This window comes from Diabrotica undecimpunctata, chromosome 10 (genome assembly GCF_040954645.1).
Source record: "Diabrotica undecimpunctata isolate CICGRU chromosome 10, icDiaUnde3, whole genome shotgun sequence".
NCBI classification, from domain to species: Eukaryota; Metazoa; Arthropoda; class Insecta; order Coleoptera; family Chrysomelidae; genus Diabrotica; species Diabrotica undecimpunctata.
This window is the reverse complement of record NC_092812.1, coordinates 31778546-31797815: the sequence shown is the minus strand read 5'-3', so window position 1 is coordinate 31797815 and position 19270 is coordinate 31778546. Positions and strand designations below refer to the sequence as shown.

Genomic DNA, 19270 nt, shown 5'->3' with positions numbered 1-19270 from the left:
GAAGATTAATATAGACAAGACTAAGGTAATGGTGGTTAGCAGAACACGAAATATGCAATTAAATATAAGAGTAAACAATAAGAACATCCAAAAAGTCCCCAAGTTCAGATATCTCGGTAGTTGGATAATTAAAGATCTAGATCCAGACATAGAGATATGTAGCAAGATTGAGCAAGCCAGAACAGCATTTACTTATATGAGAACCTTGCTAAGCAACAGCAGCCTTAACTTAACGCTTCGATATCGCTTTGTAAAATGTTACATTTACTCCATACTGCTATATGGTGTAGAAACCTGAACCCTAAAGGCCAGTGTGATGAACCGATTGTAGGCCTTTGAAATGTGGGTGTTCAGAAGAATACTTAAAATTCGCTGGACAGATTACACAACAAATTTCGACGTATTAAATCGGATAGGCAGAGAAAGAGAATTGCTGCCAATAATAAAAAGAAGAAAAACTGGTTATCTGGGTCATATATTTCGAAAGTCCAAGTACCAGTTCTTAAAGATTATTATCGAAGGGAAGATAGAAGAAAAATCTATGCCTTCCGAAAAAGGCATTGGAAGAAAGAAATACTCATGGCTTAAAAACATAAGGAATTGGACAAACCGCGATGCTCATGCACTCTTTAGAGCCACACAAGAGTATGCCAGAATTGTCGCCAACATCCACTAAATGGATAGCTCACCATAAGAAGAAGAAGAAGAAGTTATGTTAGTATCTAACTGCTAGTTAATGTCTAACCTAGTGTACATTATTCCTTGTAGAAATTGTAATTTACAATACATTTGCCATTCTTCAAAGCGACTAAAGGTCACCTCTTACAAGAATGATTTGAAGAAATATCCAGATAGGTGTAGTTTATCTATGCACGCTAACCAAAACGATCACACAATGAATTACATAGAAGCCAAGGTATTAGCAATTAAAAACAATAATTATTTTAAAAGATTGTTTGTTAAGATGGCTTTTATCTCTGAAACGGAGAAAACCATAAACAAGAAATCTGACATTAGCCACTTGAGTGAGATTTACTCACATTTACTGTTTTTAGATCAAGAGTTTGGTCATAGTTGTTCAATTCAAAACAATTAAAATTAGAACAATAATATTTATAAAAAGATTATTTATGAATTCTAATATCTTAATATTTCATCACACTTAAAATCAAGAGGTATTTTCAATGATACTTACTCGGTTAGAAGATTTGAAGCTACAGTTTTTGTGAAAGATCAAGCTAAAATAGAAAGATCAAAGTCAGCATCCAACGAGGAAAAAACGTTGAATAGTATATTTAATTTATTCATTGATCATTTACGGAAAATCCTTACAATAGTCTTAGGGCAAGCTCAAGAAATTGGTACATATTCAGTCCACAGGATTTTCAAAAATAATAAATTGCATCCTTACAAAGTGACACTTGTTCATGAGATAAATAAAGATGATCAAGTCCAACGTTTAGAATTTTGTAAGGACATGTGACTTAGAATAGATCAAGATCTAGACTTATATTCTCAGACGATTTTGAAAAATGTTGTAACGTGTTTTTTGGTTTTTCATTGAAAAGTTTATTTCTCGAAATTTTTCATATTCATTCTCGAGATTGTTTCCATAATTTTTACAAGATATTAGGATAAATTATTTTTTTTCCGATAATAGCATTATCTATTAACAATTAAAAAAATATCTCGAATGAAAGTAATTTATGTTTTATGAATTTATGAATCTATATCTGCAATAAAAAATAAGGGTTCCTGGTAAGGATTTCAAAGTTGCCCCTTTTCTCTTTTCACGGCCCGATATCATACACTTTACATGAAAATTTACGTTGAAAAGCAATTAATTGTTTTCTATGCTATATCATTTTAATTTATACCCAGGAAAATTTCAATTGGGAAAATATCTGCCATGAAAGTCATTAAGAAAACAGTTACAGAAACAGTAAGCTGGAGCAAGAGAAGAAAACTTCTAATTTTACGGTTTAAATGGCTCTGCAGTGAGATTCTTAATTTTATATAGCTCCACTGTACTATAAAAGGTAGCGTAAATTGAGAAAGAAACTATTACGTTTTAGTACAACCTTTACATAACTCTAATTAGTTCAAAAAGTATTAAAATTATGCAGTAGAATATTTACTATATACATTAATGACTTATTCTAGGACAATTTTATCAGAAAACTGGTCCAAACCATCAGATACCGCTTGTTTAAATAATCTCAGTGTAGTGATTAAAAGTAGAAAAAGTAGAAAGACTGATGCAAGTCGAGTTGCAATACTTTATGCAAACAAAATTAATTACAAATCTGTTTAATTTGTTAACAATTTTAATCCAGATTTATAAATTTGAGGTGTAAATATTAGTCCAGTAAAGGTTAGAGTAATAGTGCAAAATTACGTCAATATTTTTACGCAAATTAACAATCACTGTATTTACATTCACTTTATGGTTGATGTGAATCCAAATCATGCTCACTGGAGGACGATGTACTAGTAGAATCTATAGATTCTTTTTTTAATTTAGCTCTTGTAAACGACGTATTGGCTACTAGTGCTATTCCTCCAAGTCATAATACCAAATGGGTTGTAAATCTTACTATCATATCTTGTAATCTATTATCATCCTGTGTCTGGAGTATTCCTCTAGATATCTATGGATCCACGTACTTTCTTACTAGAGTTTGTGAAAGATATTTCAATTGAAAATACTAGAAAATTCGAAAATTAGTCTACGATTTTATTATCAGACATTGCGTCTATACGAAGCCATGTTAGAGTTGCTTCCTAAGACAGAAAATATTTATTTCACGTTCAGAGCGATTGCGAAAGCCGTTCTGATGAGGCCTATTAAGCCGAAATACGTATAAGCAGATGCGTAAGCGCCCTGTACGTGAAATCAAATCTTAACTGTCTTTATCTTTTTGAAAATACTATGTTTATATTTTTAGCTTCAGTGGTCGTTCTCTATGGTAAAATGGGATACATTTAGAGTTTTTGTACAGAAAATTCGTAATCGTAGTCAATTGTCTAAAGTTTAGATTTTTTTATAGACCTTTTTGAGAGACTTTTGTATAGAGGGATTTAGTAAGTAAGTGCGACAAACTGCTTCGTTTTTCGAGATACGGTGCGTTGAAATTTCTCTTACAAAACAGACGATTTATTTATTGCTCTGAAACCGATTGAGATATAACAATGAAATTTAGTAGGTGTTAAGAGATAATTATAGCGCATTTTTTACTTAAAAAAGTTAAACAGCTCAACGTGTATTTTTCATTTCTTTAATACATATTCTAGTAGGCAATTGTCAACCTTTATCAGTTCTTTTATTTAGCTACTCTCAACATCTATTAAATGTTAATAATACAAAATGTTAAATTATCATTTCTTCATTATTAAGCTTTAAGTTTGCTAGAACATTATTGTTAGTAATTAATTTTTCTTTTGTCCAAAAAAGGAAAAAATTTAAAATGCGGCATTGTCAGACATACATTTTATCTATGGCCGAAGTAGTGGAAATGTTCAAAAAGCATACGGACGTAGTGTACGGCTGACGTACACTACGTCTGTCGTCTACGACGTCTCGAGAAGTACTAAAGGGCAACTAGAAGAAGCAATTCTCGAGTTAATTGCAGAGTCACCTGAAACAGATACTCGTGAAATTGCTAACATTTGTATTCGTTTTCCGTGGTATCATTTAATCGGTTCATATTTTCTCTAGCAAGCAAATCGTACCTGAGTTTTCTACAGGAAGAGTTGCCTATTCTTTTTGGAGAAATTCCTCTACAACAGAGATACCTAACACTTACCGTTTAGGCATAATAGTGTACCAGCCCATTTAAGCATTAAAGTACGTAATCTATCAAATACAGTAATTCCAAATCGTTGGATAGGTAAGAAAGGTACGGAATATTGGCCTGCGCGATCGCCGGATTTAAATACTCTAGATTTTTTCATTTGGGGTCTTCCAAAATCCTTCAATGTTATTGTATTAGATAGTGCTTGATAATGTATTAAACAAATTAAAAATACACGTTAAGATGTGTCATGTTTTTGCATAGAAACCGCGTATCAAGCATTACCCGAGAAATTTAAAAGTAACCAATAAATAAACAAGTTTTTGTATAAAACTTTTGGTAAACTATTGAAAATAGCATCTTGTCACATAGTCAATCGATTAAAATAAGTTTAAAATTGTGGGTATGGAATTAATCTTTTTTTACAAAAGCCACCGCCTAATAATAGTCTAGGGAAATGAGAATCAGAATAGTCACTGTTATAATTAATGTCTAACAATTGGAAAGAATAATAAAAGTTATGAAAATTCATCGAAATTGTTTTCGTTTATTTTTATCCATTAACAATTTAAGTGAAAAATTTTTGATTTTTTGAAGTTTGATCTGTAAATTAAAACCAATATATTTTATCAACCAGTTGTAGTGACTGAATGGTGGACGGACGAAATATGAAGGAAAGTAAAGAACAAAAAAGAAAAATGGAAGAGATATCTAAGTACAAAGCGCCCTGAAGATTATGAGGCATATAAAGAAAAAAGAAAAGAGGTTAAAATAGCTGTGAAAGTAGAAAAAGAAAGGTCATGGGAAAAGTTTGGACTAAAAATAACAAATTATTATAGAGAAAATCAAAAACTGTTCTATGGTCCATTAAAACAGTTCAGACAAAAGAAAGAACACACAATGAAAAAAATATAAAAGATAAGAATGGAAAGTTAATAACAGAAGAAAACCAAATAATAGAAAGATGGAGAGAACATTTCAAAGAGCTAACTCATACAGACGTAGACAACATAGTGGAGATACAAGAAATAAATGAAGAACAAAAAGTAAAACCCATAACAACAGAGGAACTAGAAAAGGCAATTGAAAGAGTTAAATTAGGCAAAGCACCAGGCAAGGATCATATCACCCCGGAAATGATAAAATTTATGGGAATAGAGGGAGTGGACAACATGAAAGAAATAATGAATGATGTCATAAAGAGAGCAGAAATACCACAGGACTGGAAGAAAGACATTATACTGCCAATACACAAAAAGGGCGACAAGAGAAACTGTAATAATTACCGAGGTATTACTATATCAAGTATTCCTGAGAGGGTATTCGCAAGAATAATAGAAACAAGAATAAAAACCCAAATAGAACCAACTATGGAAGATACACAATGTGGACTCAGGAAGGACAGAAGCACGCAAGACCACATATTCACAATAAGACAAATAAGTGAGAAACTAATCAATAAAAATAGAGAAATACATATAAGCTTTATTGATATGGAAAAGGCGTTTGATAGAATACAACGAAAGGACGTATGGAGGACATTAAAGAAAAGAGGAGTTGACAGGATAACAATTGATGTTATAAAGGATATGTACAATAATAATACAAATACGGTGAGAACCAACAATGAGGAATCCGAAGAATTTACTACAATTCAAGGCGTCAAACAGGGATGCGTGTTGAGCCCACTGCTGCTCTCGGTGGTACTGGATGAAGCAATAAAGAAAGCCAAGAGAAGAATGAGAAAACTAACATTAGGATACTGGCAAATGAAACAGACTCAACTATCAGAGCTTCTATTTGCAGACGACATAATTTTGATAGCAGAAAACAGAGAAGACCTACAGAACAACCTTGAAATCCTAGAAGAAGAATTGTCAAACATAAATATGAAAATAAATACAGAGAAAACAAAAACAATGATAATCTCAAATAAGAGAAAGACACACGCAATACAATTAAACGAAAAACAACTAGAACAAGTGAATCATTTTAAATACCTAGGAGTAATAATTGAATCACACGGTAAACAAGACATGGAAATAAATGAGAGAATGGGACGAACAGGAAGCTTATTTAACACTATGAAAACAACATTTTTGGGGAAAAAAGAAATACCGGAGAAGGTAAAAACGACAGTCGTTAAATCAGTAGCTACAATCATGTATAATAGCGAGTCATGGACATTGACTGGGAGACAAAAATCTCGAATTAATGCTATGAAAATAAGGTTCTTGAGGAAAATAGCAAATAGGAAGAGGACAGACAAAATACGAAACGAAACAATCAGACAAAACCTAAAACTAAAACCAATAAACGAAAAAATAGTAGAGGGGCAACTAAGATAGTTCGAGCACGTGTGTAGAATGTTGAATGAAAGATTAACAAAACGAGTGTTTGAAACGAGAGTGCAAGGGAAAAACAAACGAGGAAGACCAAGAGTTAGATGGGTAGACGAAATCAGAAAAGAAGTTGAGAAGAAAGGATTGACATGGGAAAGTGCACGAAATCTAACACAAGACCGGATAGCATGGAGACAACAGTGTAAAACTTAACCCCACCAGCCTTACACCTAACGGTAGAAAGGCTTAGGATTAAGTAAGTAAGTAAGTAATATTTTATCAACCAGTTGCAGTGACTGTCAACCAAACACTGTAGTTTTCCTTATTTTCTATTGTATAATACAACTATTCCAAACAGAGTAACACTTTGAAAGATTGTAAACAGAATATTATTAAAAAGTTTTTCTAAATTTAATAGTTATTGACAACACAAATCTGTAATTTTCTCGTGTATTTTTACACAAGAAGTGAATTTATTTGGCCTAAATCTTTCAGCTTCTCATTACGTTTTAATCGCCGCAATACTCCTTACCACAAACTGCCAAGTATTAACATCAGTTGTATTTGTGCATTTAATCTCGCACAAAGTAAAATTTTCATTTACTTTGAAACCGTTTCACTGATTTTCTAAGCGATTAAGAAGGCGCTAGGCTTTGATAAGGATAAAATAATTCTAGTTCTTCAAGATTGGCGAGAATGTCGTAGAGGAGGTATATTATAAAAAGTTAACTAAAACAAAACTTATAATGAGAATTTGATGCAGCGGGCTTCACTTATCAAATGTTTATCTAGTAACCATTTAGAGTTTAGAAATTTAAAGACAATAAGGAACGTGAAAAGCAAGATACTCGGTTTCTCAATCGGCTGAAACATAATGAAGGTAGCTCATTTTTGATGTCTTTATCTTAAGACATAAATAATCTGAAAAAATTGTAAAGACAAAAAGTGAGAACAACTATAATAATTATTGATAGAAATATTTCTTGTATATACATATACATGCGAGTAGGTCTACACCATTCGGCGTTTCCCGCTTCCTTGCCTCCTCCTTTTCCTCATAGCATCTTTTGCTGCTTTGTTTCAATTATGTCTCGGTCTCCCACTTCTTCTTCGATGAGCTGGCTCCCACTTCCACATTTTCAAAAGTCATCTGTCTTCTAAAATTCGCCTTAAGTGGCTGTAAAACTTTAACGTGTTTTTGCTTCTATGGTATCTATTATATCCACATTAACCTCAGAACTCACTCTTATTTCTTTATTAGTGACTATTTCCAATTTAGCAAATCCGCAAATTTGATGCCAAAATCCATTTTGAGTTCTTTTAGTCATTGTTGTCGTTTTTTTTTGTAATCTACGACACCTACAATCCGTATATTGCAATACTCTCTACAGTACTCTTGTTAAGTCCTCTTTTAAATTCGATTTTGGTTTTTCGATACCAAATTATCAAGAGCAATTATCTAATTGTAACTTTCTAGTACTATCCTACTTGATCCTATCTAGGTGATGGATACCTATGTAATACTATCCTAGTACTTATGGCTTGACGATAAATGCTGGAAAAACTAAATGCATGGCACTAAGAAAAAACGCACTTTTAAGAATACAATTGCAAGTAGATAATGCTCCAATCGATCAAGTGAAAACATTTAAATACTTAGGAATGGTGATGAATAATCAATGGGATTCTCAACAAGAAATAGAATGCCGCACCGAACAAGCAAGACAAGCTTTTATCAAATTTAAACCGGTACTATATAACAGCAATCTTTCCTTCAATCTCCGCTACAGGATGGTTAAATGCTATGTATGGTTCATATTGCTATACGCCATGGAAATATAGACGTTAAGAGTACCTTCCATTAATAAGTTGGGGCCTTTGAAATGTGGACGTTGCGAAGAATGTTCTGCATACCATGGACAGATAGGGTGAGAAACGGGGACGTCTTAAGAAAGGCAAATACTGAGAGAGAACTACTCAATTTGATCAAGGTATGAAAAATTGGATACCTCGGCCATATTCTAAAAGGAAAAAAATACGCAATCCCTCAACTAATCATCCGAGGAAAGATTGAAGGCAAGAGAGGAGTAGGGCTCAAACAAATGTCATGGCTACGGAACATAAAGAACTGGACAGAACTGGACAGACATAAATAACACTGGCGATCTTTTGCATGCCGCAAAAGACAGACGTCTGGCCTTAAGATAAGTCGCCAACGCACTATAGGTGCACGTCACTATAAGAAGATAAGAAGAAGAAGTACTATCCTATTTCTAATTTCCTTGTCGCTCCTCCACTGGCTCTAATTCTACTGTGAAGACTTTATTATATTTGACATACTCTTAGATTGATGTATGTATATTTTGTTTATTGAGTCTTTAATATTAGATATATATATATATATATATATATATATATATATATATATATATATATATATATACATATATATATATATATATATATATACATATATATATATATATATATATATATATATATATATATATATATATATATATATATATATATATATATATAGATGATTTTTTGGTTATTTAAAATTAACATCACCTCTTGCTAATGCTGCACGAGGCCATTTGCGTACCATTGTAATATTCCTAGCTCTTTCGCCATTTCAACATCTCTTAGCTTCACTGCCATTTAACCGTTCTAGGATAAAGGACATAGCCGGATCAGAATATCAAAATTGCCTCAGGGGAAACTTGACCACAAATTTTGGGGTATTGTTCGGCATCATAAAAGATCAAGATTCACCAAGTTTTAGCACAAAATATTGGCCCATAACCTCAAAATTCTATAAAACATCAAAAATCGTTTTTTGGCCATAACCCACCTAATTTTTTAACAAAATAGATTTTTTTTTAAATAAAAGGTTTTTTCTGATCTACAAAAATGTTTCACGGGATCACTAATTCAGAGGTGTTCAGAGAATATATTTGTTTAGCATACTCCCTAGAACAGATTGACAAGAAGAAGATCAACGTGTATGTACTAAGAAGGAAGATATTAAGATACTTTTTTATGCGACGGCTGAATCCAAGACGAATGACGGCTGTTATGCGAGAATAACAGATTATTAGGGGTGGGTAAGGAGATAACAATAAAGGTTTTTGTTAAACTGATACTCATTAGCTAGAAAGATTGGAACCTCTTAAATGGTGTAACTACTATGGTGATGAAAGAAAAATAACAGAAAAGAGAATAAGAGAGAAAGCGTAAGAAAGAATTCAGTAAGGATGCTGTAGTTTCAGAACGGAGTAGAATACATACTATTGTTCCACTGCATCCATTTTATTTGATGCTCTCTTCAATGAGTAAAGACTGTTTGACAGTTTTTAGAAGGTATAAATCCCACAGTACCACCTGGTACTAGCCGGAAGGTCTCTTTCTAATATCTTCTTCTTCCACGTAATAAAGGTTTTTATTTTTCATTTTATTAATTAAAATTATTATTTTTTCAGTTACAGTAAAATAAGGATTTATTCTGGATCTTCTGTGATTTCAAACTTAAAGTTTGGCTTTAATAGCAACGACGAAATTAAGAAGAATGTTTATAGTATTCAGAAAATGTCTTTCGTCTACACCCTTGTAAGTAGGGAATTAACGACTTTGGTTCTAGGAGATTGATGCTTCGATACTTTCTTTATAATAGCTGTGTGTTTAAAACAATTTTGCCACTATTTATTATCCAAAAATTGTTTCATGGCTCATACAGTTTTTAAAGTAATTAAAGCCATGTATTTATGTAAAGACGTATAATTTGATTCATTATATTGTTCATTTATATCAGTAAAGTTTTTCTGTTTTTAATCTTATGCTATTATAGGATGATACCGCCCTACTATTACCAAGCTACTTAAATCTCTGAGGCGAGTAATTTGCCAACAAAGACGAAAATGAGTCTCTGTGAGATAATGAACGACGGCTTAAAACAGGAAAATATATTTGCCTAACCAGTAACTTTTCAATGTCTCTTGAAAGCGGTAAAATTTAGTACAGTTGGAATAAAAATCGTTACCTTTTTTTTCTGTTTTCTCTACATATTTCTGTATTTTATTTTATTCATTTTTCTGTTGTCTGCTTTTTTCTTCTTTATCTTTTTTTATAGGTTTCGCATAATCGGTTTCTGGTGATAGTTAAGCCAATGATAACACTAAATACTGATAGCTAGCTAGAAACATGATATATATATATATATATATATATATATATATATATATATATATATATATATTAAACCTGAAGCTAAGATTATTACTATTACAAGAAATAATATTAAACTGAAACTAACTCAACAACAAAATCAAATAAATATTTTTATGGGACGGTTTAACCTACATCAACACGCAGACAGTCATAAATACTTTCGAATCTAAGACTAAAACTCAGAAGCGCAAATTAGTGCATCTAATTACAGAAGAAATTCCAAAAACTACCACTTTGAAACTCACTACAGTGATTATCAACTTTTCTGATACCATTATTTCTACCATTGCCACTCAAGCTTGAGCAAAAGCTTTTAATTATTCTGTTACCTTAAGTCACATTCGAGTTGAGACAATCATTTGTCAAACTGAAGAAGCCATCTAAAGTTTAACTTCCGAAAATGCTGAAATAACGAGACAAGACATCGCTACAGTTCATAGAAACTAAAAGCCTTCTACTTCAGATATTAACAAATCCGAGAAAAAACCCCTGAAAGAATATCAGTCAAATATAAATCTTGCTTTTTATGCCAATTAAGGAAATGCTACTGTCATCCTAAACACTCTTCTTACAATAATAATCTCTCAAATCTTATAAAAACTCCAGGCTACAGACCTGGAGTCTGTATTCCTAATAATCTAACAACTTCTCTAGAAAAAACAACAAAAGTCATTATCAATAAAACTTCTTTTGTACTCACTTCGACGGTACATATACTAAAATTGGGACGATACAGAGAAGATTAGCATGGCCTCTGCGCAAGAATGACAAGAAAAATCGTGAGGCGTTTCACATTTTTAACATAAAACTATCGAAAACCTTTTAAGGTTTAAAAATCTCAGAGCTCAAAGCAGACAATTAATCAAGAAAGAAAAACGAGAAAGTTTAAAAAAGAACGTTTCTTTAATAAATCCTTCCACTGCTTTAGGCAACATATGGAACAAAGTCCGCAGAATAAAAGGAGCAAAATACTTTCGAGGTATAGATACTCTATCATACAATAACCAAATGCATTTAAACAAAGAAGATATTCCAGAAATACTAGCAGATATATATGAACTTAATTCTAGTGATTCCAATTACAGCCTATCCTTTCTAGAGCACAAAAAACTAACGGAGTTTTCAAATATTCAAATCACAGAGAGCGGCCATCCAATAAACAAACCAGTAAGTCTTCAGGAATTAGAATTTTGTTTAAGTGCTAAAAATTCGAGTCCAGGACCTGATGATATTCACCCTCTTTTCTTACGAAATCTTCATCTGAATGCAAAACTAATATTAGTTGATATTTTTAACAATATTTGTATTCACCATAACCTTCCTGATCTATGGTCACAAGCAACTATAATTTCAATCCTTAAATATAATAAACCAAAAGACGATCCATATTCCTATCGGCCAATATCACTTATGTGTTGTACCTGCAAACTTTTAGAAAAAATCCTTAATTGTCGTCTTAACTTAACTAATAAGTATCAGACAAAGCGGATTTCGTATGGGTAGATCCACAACAGACAATCTAATAACACTAATATGTTTGACACAACATGGAGACGTCTTATACTAAAAACACTTCAAAAATGGGATGTTCAAGGGCATATGTTGTCCTTTATTACAAATTTTCTAGAAACACGAACTTTTCGAGTTAGAACCAATGGATTTACATCATCCAGACGAGTAGTTCAAAACGGCACTCCACCAGGATCTACTCTCTTTCTAATTGCAATAAATAGACATTTCCAATAAAATGGTGAAGGATGCAATGCGTCGTGACAGGTTTATCCAAATAATGCGTTTCATGCATTGTGCTGATAATACGCAAATGGATTTAAATGATAAAATGTGTAAATTGAGACCAGTAATCAAAAAATTACAGAGTACTTTTCTCAAATATTATCAACCAACTGAAAATATGAATTATGATGAGTCGATGGTGAAATATTACGGCCGACATAGTTGTAAACAATTTATTAGGAGAAAACCGATAAGATTCGGTTAAAAAGTATGGTGCCTTAACTCTGAGACTAGTTACCTTGTGAATTTTGAGATCTATCAAGGGAAAAGTACCAATTCCAACGATCTTTACCAACTTGCATTTGGAAAGGCAGCCGCTCCCCTTGTCTTGATGTTATACACTTTGCACAACAAAAGCTGCCTTACCAAATCTATGTAGATAACGTTTTTACTGAATTCAATTTAATGGTGTATTTAAAAGCAAAAGGATATGGTATCACAGGAACAATAAGAGAGAACAGAATACCACAAGATGTTTCAATTTTCGATAAAAAACAATGACCAAACAAACTCGAGGTTATTTGGTTTCAAAAATTGACAAAGAAGATGGTATTATGTTAACAAGATGGATGGATAACGCCGTAGTAACAATGGCATCAACTTCATATGGTGTGTATCCTATTCAACAAGTGAAACGTTATTCACATTCTGAAAAAAAAGTCGTCCAAGCTCTACGCCCACATGTTGTTGGAATGTATAACAAGTTTATGGGAGGTACTGATAGAATGGATGAGGATTTAACAAGATACCATATAAGTATTCATAGTAAGAAATGGTATTGGTCTATACTTACATGGTTAATTGATGCTGCGGTGCAAAATGCGTGGATACTTTATAAGTGTTTAGGAAGACCGACAACTAATTTGATTTTTCGACGTGAAATCGCGACTACTTACCTTACCAAATTAAAAAACCTTCCCGTTAGACCTTGTAGACCAACAACAAGTAGAAATAGTTTATCTCTTAACAGAATCTCTGACAACATTAGGTACGATGGTGTTAACCATCTCATTAAACCTGTTCCTAATAAAAAACGAAGGCGGCGGTGCGCAGGGGACGGGTACTGCTCAGTAGAACGTACGCAGTGTGAGAAATGCGATATTGGACTCTACATTGAATGCTTTGCCATATTTCATAAAAAGTAAATCTTATAATATTTTTGTAGTATTTTGACCTAGTGTTACCATATGGTCACAGTTTGTAGTGTCATATGTTCGATAAACAAATAAAATTTAATACGTTTTTCTGCTTATTTGTATTTTTCCTAAAATAAACTTAGCAAAAAACCACCAGTTTTAAATAAAAAATTAATTCAGGCTTTGATGGGATATATTTAATATGGTAATTGTTAAGATTTGCTTGAAGATTTATTTAACTTGTATAGAGTTTCTAGCTGAGTGTATAAAGATTTTCATTTCAGCGATACTCGATACTTGGTGAATTTTTAAAGTTTTTACTTTTCAAGTTAACACTTTAACTTATTGGCTTGTAACTCTCATACGTGGCACTAGGGTTCGGAAGTTCGTCCAATAAAAACGTAACTGCGGCACAAGTAAATCAGTTGAGAGCCCTCTCAAAGTTCAATGGCAATTTACAAACTTTTTAACGAAAATTTGTATTCCCTATTGCCTTTGTGAGGTTTACATTATCCATTGCTGGTTCCCCTGGATTCAACGTATTATTCTAAGGGTAGCACTTTAATGCCAGTGAAATCTCAAAGGCTGTTTTCGGAATTTTGATGGATAAATATAGGAACTAAAAGATTACTAAATAATAGATAAAAATATATTACTGACAAAAACAAAACCTTGTTTTATTAAAACTCTTTTTCTAATATAAAAAAATTATTTTATATTATAGAGAGATTATATAGATTTAAATGTACATAACATATTTTTTATCACATTATGATTTTTGAACAATTATATACAATTGAACAGATAGATCAAGAATTAGATTTATTTGTCAAAGATATTCAAGATTTAGCATGGGATTGCATTCCCATACTGAAAACAAAAGTTAAAGGGAATAACTACCCTAAAGAAATTCGTGAATTATTAAAAGAAAAAAGAAAACTAAGAAGAAAATGGCAGCAAACGAGAGCCCCTCGAGACAAAACTAACCTAAACAATGCCAGCCAGCAACTTAAAAGAGAAATCCAGAAAATTACGAATGAATCTATTAAATCTTATCTGGAAGAGCTAACAAACGACAGCACCACAGAGTACTCGCTTTGGAAAGCTACAAAAAGAATTAAAAGGCCAATATTACATTCTCCTCCAATAAAACTGGAAGACGGTAGTTGGGCCAGAAATAATCAGCAGAAGGCAGAGAGATTTGCCACTCATCTAGAGAACACATTTAAGTTGCAAGATGACCAAGACGATGACCAGGATTGGCCCAAACCAAAGCAAATAGATGAGAATATCAAGCCAACTTCCCCAAAAGAAGTAGCTGAGTTAATTAAAGAACAAACCGACCCAAATAAAGCACCAGGTTATGACCTCATTACCGGAAGACTGCTAAAAAATCTACCAAGAAAAGCTATCGTAAAATTAACAAATTTAATAAATGCTGCCTTAATACTACAATATGTTCCAGATTTATGGAAGATAGCTGAGGTGATCATGATACCAAAGCCTGGGAAACCCCCCAATGAGGTGACATCATATAGACCAATATCACTCCTACCTGTGATGTCCAAGGTGTTTGAAAAACTCCACCTGCGAAGAATCCTACCAATAATTGAAGAAAAGAAAATATTTCAAGATCATCAATTTGGATTTAGAAATAAGCATTCGACAATTGACCAGGTGCATAAAATAACTGCTATAATTGAAAGATCATTAGAGAAAAGAAAAGTCTGTTCTGCAACCTTCCTAGATGTGGCACAGGCGTTTGATAAAGTCTGGCATAAGGGTTTGATACATAAACTTAAATCATTCATGCCTAAACAATATTTAAATATATTACAATCATATCTAGCGAACAGACATTTTAGAGTTAAACAAGAAGATGCATACACTGATCTCAAGGATATTGAAGCAGGTTTTCCACAAAGGAGTGTATTGGGTCCAGTCCTATACCTAATATACACGTGTGATATACCTGAACTAGAAGACGACACCATAGCTACCTTCGCAGATGACACTGCTGTTTTAGCGATAAGTGACACCGTCGAAGAAGCTACAGAAAAACTACAAAATTTAATAAATAAAATCCATGAATGAACCAAAAAATGGAAAATTAAGCTGAATGAGAATAAATTAGTCCATATAAATTTTACCAATATGAGAATTAATAATATTCCAATTAGAATAAATGATGTCCAAGTGCCTATTGCAACATCAGCAAAGTACTTGGGGATCACTCTTGATGCGAAACTTCGCTGGAAAGCTTACGTGAAGAAGAAAAGAGAAGAACTAGGCATCCGCTACAAGAAAATGTATTGGTTGATGGGAAGACATTCCTCTCTATCCATAAATAATAAACTCCTAATCTATAAACAAATACTGAGACTAGTATGGACCTATGGCTGCCAACTCTGGGGCTGTGCCAAGCCTAGTAACATCAAAGTAATCCAGATATTCCAGAATAAAGTGCTGAGGAACATCGTAGATGCGCCTTGGTACGTTAGGAACAACGACCTTCACCGGGACCACAAGATGGAAGACAATCAGATAATAATCAGAAAGTCAATCAGATAATCAAGAAATTTGCAGGGAGCCATGAACAACGACTCCATCATCGTGTAAACGTCGAGGCTATCCAGTTCCTCGACAATACGAACCTAGAGAGAAGGCTCAAAAGAACAAAGCCTTTTGAACTGGTATAATGAGTGAGTGAAAAGCAGAGTAAAGTGTTGTGCGAGTATGCATGCTAAACTTAATGCTAGTTATTAGAAATAATAGGAAAGATACTGGTGAGTAGACACCTAATTTTAAGATTTCATTAGTAAGCTAAGTTTTAAACAAATTGATAATTGGTCGTACTGACCAGATTTTAATGTAAGTACACTTCTGTGTCTTTAGTAAAAAAAAAAATTATAATTTTTGTATGTAATAAGTTACAATAAAAATAAAACTAAAAAATATATGCAGTGTTAGCAAATCTTTAAGGTTGTTATTGAGAATAGATGACATATTTGGGAATACAACCAAAAATTCTAACTTATCTTTGTTAATAGAATTGTAGGAAACGGAGCGAAAATCCACCGATACCAAACATTGTAGTATATTCTTAGTTGCTATCGACCAACAAAATAACTGTGATTTTTTACGTAGATATATATTTAAGCCCTTCTTTCTATTAGGATTGCCGAATATACGCCTCTCCTAATTCTCGATATTCATCTCTGTTGTGTGTAAGACGTTTCCACATTGGTCCTGCAGTTCTTTTAATATTGTCTCTCCAGCGCATTTCCGGTCTTCTTTTTTCTTATAGAACGTGTTTATTGCATAGTATTTGTGGGCTTGTAGGAAGTTAACCAAGGTTTCTTCTCTCTTATTTCTAACTCCAGAGCCGAGTTGTCCTATATAGTTTTCGGTTTTTTCAAGTCGTTGTCCGATCTTAGCATTAAAGTCTCACATGCTCATGGTATACGTGCTGTGATAATTCGTGCTGGTTTCTGTAATTGTCTCATAAAATTGTCTATCTCTTATGTCGGAATATGCTGCGGTTAAAACATATACTTGAATAATTTTCAGAGAGATATTCTCGTTTATATTTAGCCTAATAATTGCAATCCTTTTAGATATTCCTACGAATTGCTCTACTTTATTTGCATATTTCTTGGAAATTAGTAATCCTACGCCATCTAGGCTTTGTTCTTCTTGGCCTTTGTAATATAGGACGTTACCGGACGATAGTGTTATGCACTCTTTCCCTTTTCTTTTGACCTCTGCTAGACCAATTATGTCCCATTTTAAGTCCTTGATGTCTTCTACGAGTTTGTAGACTTTTTTTATCTTTGCTTAAGGACCTTGTATTTAGAGTTGCTATGTTCAATCGTGTGGTTTTTAGCGATTTCTTGCTTCCCCAGATTCCATGAAGCTCCAAAGAAGTCAGATTTGTCATTACTGTATGGTCTACCCACCTAGGAACCTATTTCTTTTATTTTAGATATCACCATATTCCTGTTAGGAGGTTTTTTAGCCTTAAAACACTACGCTAGCTAGACGGTTTGGTGAGTGATTTTGTACAATCCCTAATATCAAGGAATTACCACTTCCGTCATCCACACTATACCGAAGGTATTCTTCTGCACCGTGGCTGCCGTTGTGGACTTCATCCGTAATCCTGGACAAGGGATCCTAAGCAGGTACTAGTTTCCCAGGTCAGGAAACACCTGGAATCTGCGGAGGGCAGGGATTGATTCATTTTTCTTGGTAGGACTATCCAAAGGAGTTTGTACCCGCTTCCCACGGGATTACGTAGATATAATAACTACTTATTAAAATGCGAAACAATTCTCTTCAAAAATTCTCTTAAAATGACTATTTGCAAAATTATTTGTACTAATGTGAATGATTTTTCACAATTGTTTGCATGCAGAGTAAAATCTTCCCTTGTAGCTTAACATAGTTTACATGGTTTGACAGAATCGTCATGTTACGTTATCTAAGGAGAGTTCATTTTAATGTTAAGTATAGTAAGAACAAATCAATATTCAACGAGGTCTTAGTTTATCCAACTTTTTAAATCGTTTTAAGGCAAATTATTTAAATTAGCCAATGCACACTGAAAAAAACCTTGACTTAAATAATTGTATAAAGGATTTGAAATAAAATTTTTTGTGATACATGGTATACAGCCAGCTACAGGAACTTAGTTTCCTAGTAAATTTTAAACAATTGTGTCACCTTACATTTGCAATTGTTGCAAAACAGTACTGGGAAAATATTACCAATAGGTTAAGGAATCAAAGTCTATTCGAAGAAGACCAGAGAGATATAGCCTCCTACTGGAACAGCATAAAGGAAGATATTGAGTCAGCAGCACAAAATGAAATAGGAACAGAAACTTGTACCCGAAAAAATCACTGGTTTGAAGATTAATGCAAAGACGCAACACAGAAAAAAAATGAAGCCTTTGCAAAAATGCTTACCCGCCGAACTAGAAGAAGTATAGAGAATTACCAGACAAAGAGAAGAGAAGAAAAGAAAATACACAGAATGAAAAAACGAACTCACTTAAAAAAGGAACTTTAATATATAGAAAATCTCAACAGAGAGAAATAATTCAGAACATTCTATGAGAAAGTTAACATCAACAGAAAAGAATTCAGGGCAAACACAAATCAATGTAGAAGTTTAAATGGCGATCTATTAACAACAAGAACAGACGTACTAAACCGATGGACGGAGTATTTTAACCAGATACTTAATATAGAGGAAGAAGAAGAAAACCTGAAAGACGAAAGCTGTGAGGTAAGCGGAGCAGACGAGAGGAAGGAGGATCCACCAACGATCCTGGAAGTTAAAGACGCTGTAAATAAACTAGCCAGAAATAAATCACCCGGAATAGATAATCTCCCAGCGGAATTATATAAAGAAGGTGGCCACGATATCATAATAGCGCTACAGCAGCTTATAAAAGAAATATGGATACAGAAGTTCCTTCCCAATGATTGGAATATTAGAATACTTTGTACCAATACACCAATACACAAAAAGGGAGATATCTTTGAATGCTCTAACCATCGAGGAATTACGCTCCTAAATGCAGCGTATAAAATATTTTCCAATATACTATGCCATCGTATGGCACCATATGCAGAGCGAATAATAGGACAATACTAGGCTGGTTTCAGACGTGGTAAATCAACAATTCATCAGATTTCAACCCTGAGACAAATTCTCGAGAAAACACTGAAATACGGTGTAGACACGCACCGCATATTTATAGACTACAAGGCAGCCTACGACTCTGTAAATAGAAGAGAATTATTTAGAGCAATGATAGACCTAAAAGTATCAAATCAGTTGGTAATTCTAACCAAACTAACCCTTGAAAAAGTTGAATGCAAAGTACGAATCCAGGGGGAACTCTCTGAACCTTTTAAAACAAATAACGAGCTACGTTAGGGAGACCCACTCTCCTGTATACTAT

The 19270-nt window shown here is 33.2% G+C and overlaps 1 non-coding gene across 1 annotated transcript; it reads left to right on the top strand.

Annotated features, from left to right (window-relative positions):
* The first annotated feature begins 11058 nt into the window (after positions 1-11058).
* Positions 11059-11165, top strand: LOC140452572 (U6 spliceosomal RNA). The gene has a single exon (XR_011952216.1). It is a non-coding gene; the product is annotated as a U6 spliceosomal RNA (small nuclear RNA).
* The last annotated feature ends 8105 nt before the right edge of the window (positions 11166-19270 follow it).